This window comes from Pygoscelis adeliae, unplaced genomic scaffold (assembly GCF_000699105.1).
Source record: "Pygoscelis adeliae isolate BGI_AS28 unplaced genomic scaffold, ASM69910v1 Scaffold255, whole genome shotgun sequence".
In the NCBI taxonomy this organism is placed as follows: domain Eukaryota; kingdom Metazoa; phylum Chordata; class Aves; order Sphenisciformes; family Spheniscidae; genus Pygoscelis; species Pygoscelis adeliae.
Genome location: NW_008824872.1, coordinates 187059 through 192298, shown reverse-complemented (window position 1 = coordinate 192298; position 5240 = coordinate 187059).

The following is a 5240-nucleotide window of genomic DNA, read 5'->3' as shown; positions in this document are numbered from 1 at the left end:
TCTTTACTGAAAGAGTGGTTAAACATTGGAACAGGCTGCCCAGGGAAGTGGTTGAGTCCCCATCCCTGGAAGTATTTAAAAGACGTGTAGATGAGGCGCTTAGGGACATGGTTTAGTGGGCATGGTGGTGTTGGGTCGACGGTTGGACTCGATGATCTTAGAGGTCTTTTCCAACCTTAATGATTCTATGATTCTATGATTAAACTGGCAATAAATGCCTTTGTTAGGAAAAGAAACTTGCTGTACCTATCTAGATCCTATTTATAGGCAACAGAGTCACAATATAGGATGCAGTTTCTTGACTGACTGAACAGGCATACAAACATATTCTATAGGCACTACTCAAAGTAGATGTCTCAGTGTGTATTCACCTCCATAGAAAATGCCTCATGTTACCTTTTTTCTGTCTACTATAGATATCTATGCCGCTACATGTAGCTCTAAGAACTCTCCTTCAGGCTTCTTGAGGAATGGTTCAGGTCATCATGGTTAGCATAAGCTGTTCTTCCTGGAACAGAGCAGCTCCACACGAGTTAGTGTGCAAGACGGATAAAATGAGGATGAGCCTGTTCTCTAGGACCAGACAGCTACATGCAGCCTCATTGAACCTGGTGATTCCCTGACTAACAAACCCTTCCTGTAAAGACATGCCACCATAGAACAAGCAGAAGGATTTGACCTCCCATGAGATAGAGCAGGAAAGCAAAGATAAGAAGAGGTGGAGAAGAGACAAGGAAGAGCAGTAAATGGAAGGTGATAGGGAGAATTGTCGGGGGAACCATGACTGCACATCATCATCCTCCCTTACTCTTCCTTAGTTTTGTAGTCTAGACAGGCAAAGGACGTGGCTACAGCACAAGTTTAGGAATGTTGTTTCAGTTTCCTTCCTCGGCATCCCCAGGGGCATTAGAGATGTTCTGAACCACTCAGCTAGGGAAGAGCAATGGTTCTATGCAATCATGTTTTGTTTACACTCAAGACTTACACCACGAGCCAGGGACAACGTCCTGTCTTGGGGGAAGGTGACAGCAGCAAAGTCCAATGATCTCACTATCACCCGGAAAAATAGGCTTATAAGAAAACCATAGTACCCTCATCCCTCTTTTCAAGGGTGTTAAGTGATGTCTTTGCAAGGATAATATCATCTTTGAAAGACAGTGACAATGAGCAGAATTCCCAAATGTCTGGAAAAAGAAAAATTTCACACCCATTTTCCAGATGGGCAAGAAGGAGAATACAGGAAACTACCTCATTCTCCAGCAAGATTATTCCTGGAAGCCCTATCCAGGCACAGAAATGACAAGAAAGTGATTTGGAACAGCCAGCATGGGTCACTCAAGGGAAAATCATGCCTGAGTAGCCTGGTTTGTGAAGAAAACACTTTGGAATTTCTTAAATTAGCCACTTTGTTTTGAAAATGAAAAAAACCCCACAACCCACCAAAAAACCAAACCCCCAAACCCAACAAAACTAAACAAAAAGAAAACCTGTGTTTTCTTGGTGGCCCTCACATGGAAACAGGCCACAGTTTCTAGTCCAGAATGGCTCAAATCCATCCTACCTGTACCATGATGAGTAGAGTAAACTGTTCTCTTCTCCATGTACACGTTTCCTTAAGTGGCAGCTATTTAGCTCTCTCCAAATGGAAAACCAAGATAGAAATAGCATCTGGACAGCTAACCTGAATAAGCAGCTAAGCACCACACAGCTGCTCGCTCACTTCCCCCCCTCGGCAGAAGGGGGGAGAGAATTGGAGGAGTAAAAGTGAGAAAACTAGTGGGTTGAGATAAAAACAGGTTAATAGGTAAAGCAAAAGCTCCCTGTGCAAGCAAAGCAAAATAAGGAATTCATTCACTACTTCCCATCGGCAAGCAGGTTTTTAGACATCTCCAGGAAAGCAGGGCTTCATCACACATAACAGTTACCTGGGAAGACAAACGCCTTAACTCTGAACATCCCCCACTTCCTCCTTCTCTCAACCAGCTTTATATGCCGAGCATGACGTCATATGGTATGGGATATCCTTTTGGTCAGTTGGAGTCAGCTGTCCTGGCTGTGTGCCCTCCCAGCTTCTTGTGCACCCCTAGCCTACTCGCTGGCAGGGTGGTGTGAGAAGCAGAAAATGCCTTGATGCTGTGGAAGCACTGCTCAGCAATAACTAAAACATTGGTGTGTTATGAACACTGGTTTGGTCACAAATGCAAAACAGAGCACCATATGAGCTACTATGAAGAAAATTAACTCTGTCCCAGCCAAAAACAATACAACAGTGCAGATGATCAGAGGAGCAGTGCCCTCAAAAAAACCAATTGGCGGTTTGGGCAAGTTCAGAGAACTCCTTTGCTTTGAGAGATATTTTATTAAATCGACATAAGAGACAGAGTGAGATCCATCATGTTAACAGTGCATATGATCACAGTGAATTCCCTGCTACAAGGTGATTGATTTTCTGGTTGTACATAGGAAGATAATGGCATGTAAAGGCAAGGAATCACCCCAGTAAAGCCTGTATATGGTCATTTCGGTAATTTTCTAGACTCCACTGACTCTTTACCTTAGAGAAGAATTTATGTACCTTGACTGCCTGGTGCCTTTTAAATGGCCTATAGTGTATCCTTTGGCTTCCAGCTGCTGCTGCTTCAGAAGGATGTGGTTCTTCTGTAAGTCCTACATATGACAAATCAGGTTGGACAGGACGTCTGATGTTCTCTGATTCACTCCCACTTGGAGCATGGCCAACTTAGATCAGATTGCTTAAGGCCTTGTCCAAGCAAGCTTTGATTATCTCCAGTCATGGAGATTCTAGCATCATATCTGCTAGCTTTGGACCGCTAAACTGATCTATGTGATACAATGAAGTACAGACTGGAGGAAAAAATCAGTCTGTAGGTTAAAGAACATGTTGGGACCCATATGTTGGTCTCTACGTGTAGGATAGATGTTGAAGGTCCTGTTATTGTCACTGCTGAGCCTGACCCATATGAGGTAACAGATGCCACCCCAGTGGCCCTCTTGTACCCTATGATTAAAACTGCCACAGTACAACCTCCAGCCCCTGCCAGAGCCACAGGATGTACCCCCCACCCCCGCCTCAGGTTACTACGACCACTGTGTCATACAATGCAGAAGAAGCTAAGGCACACATCCTTACAGTACAGGAAGAAGTTAACTGAGGATTGGTTAGGATGGCTGGCATGGTCCTGCTGTAGCCATTATTCTTGATCAGAATGAGGCCAGTCAAATATTATTGGGAAGAGGGATATTTCTTCAAAACCCTGGGGCAGGGACTGGACAGAACACCTTTTCTCTATTATCTTCAATAATGCATGATTTTAGGCAACTGCAAGGATCACGAGGTTATAACCTTCCCCCTCCCTAGAATACTCCCAACAGTCTAGCTAAGTGGATACTGATGATGGCTGCCCAGGATGTCCTTAATGAGCAAGGCGTTATATGCCCAAATATGATGTCTGTGATAGCAAGAGCAGGAGGGAAGTCAAAACTATTGCAAAATGCAGCACCTGGGTGACCAAAAAGCCTGGCCTTAATGTTACACAGTGAATCACATGACTGGAGCACCATGATGGCTCAAAGGCTGCAGAATTGGACAGCCTTTATGGGAACCCCTGAGAAGGTGGTATATCAAAAGGAAGGGCAGGTAAAGACGGTCCAAATGTCAAAGGGAGGTCAGAATAATAAGAATGGGGGCAAAATATTCTAAGACCCCTGTTAAAAGGAATCAGTCTCACACAAAAAGACACCCTGACAGACAGGAGTGAGATCCAGAACAGAGATATTTATGGGCCTCCCCCCAAGGAATATGGTTTATGACAGCACAGTTAGAGACATTCCTTATACCCACTTTACAGAAACTATAGGATAATTGTGAGAGGGATTGCACCTGCAGCCTGCATGTTGGGAAGGTGCTAGAGGAAATTTCTGCATCTGCTGCTCCACCCCCAGCTTTGGGAAAGTAATGGAGGAACTCCCAACTTCCAACCCAGGGAGTTTCAGCCTGAAGTGGCTGAAATTTTTGGAACTAATATTAGTAAAAGTCCTTGTATACCTTTGGTGGTAAATGATAAATATTCTGTCCCCTTTCTCATGGACACAGGAACCTCATTAATGGTTGATCATTAAAGCTAGGGACACCCCTGGGTTGATCCAGATAACTCAAGAAAGGATTTATATAACATGGATCACTGGGAAAGGCAAAAGCTCCCAGTAGCTATGATAAAGTTGACCCTGCCAAACGGAAGAATGTCAAGACCCATAGTGATGGTAAGGACCTTAAATATATTAGGTATGGATATATTAAAACGCATTAGTACTGCATTAGGCATTGGGTGCCAAACCCTCGGATTCAAAACTCCACAGTCTCTATAGATAAAGTACCAACTGAGGGTTCTACTGTCTATTACAGGTCACACCTGAATTACCCAAAAGTGCCTTGATTCATGCCTTAATATGACAATATTGTATTAGCCCTAAAGACACACTAGGCGTAACTACTCTTATTCAGGATTTAGAATGACGGAGTATTATTCAGAAAGCTCATCCCCCATATAATTCTCCTGTGTGGCCTGTTTGTAAACCTAATGGCACCCAGCATTTGATGATAAACTGAATAAAAATAATGGATCCCTACACACTGCCATCTCATCTATCACATATCTTGTTTTTACTGTAGAACAAACGTCCCATCCTTGGATGGCTGCCGTGGATCTAAAAGATATGATTTTCATGTTCCCCTTAAAACCTGAGGGTCAAGAGAGATTCACTTGGGGTGGAATTCAGTACACTTTTACCCAATTACCTCAAGGATGCACACATAGCCCTGCATTATCAAATCAGGATTTAGCAGATGACATTTTAATGGAAGGGGATTCCTCCCATAAGGTCCAAAGAATGCATTATCGCATCATCGTGCATCTGGGAGGTAAGGTGATTACCATTCCTGAAGGGTAAATGACAGGGACCTAGCCAAATGGCTCTATTTTTAGGTATAACTTGCCATCATGAGCCTTTCTCTAACATCTTGCTAAGTTTCTGCAATTAGACAGTAAAATAAAATGTCCCAGCAAGAATATACTGGGATATCTAAGCCTCTGGAAAAGCCACTGGTGTTCCCGAGATATGTTCCTCAGTTTCACTTGGAAAACACATCTGTAGAAAGCAATATATTGCTGATTTTGAGAGGAAAAAGAGGCAAGAAACCCCATCTGATTGAGCATTAGAAG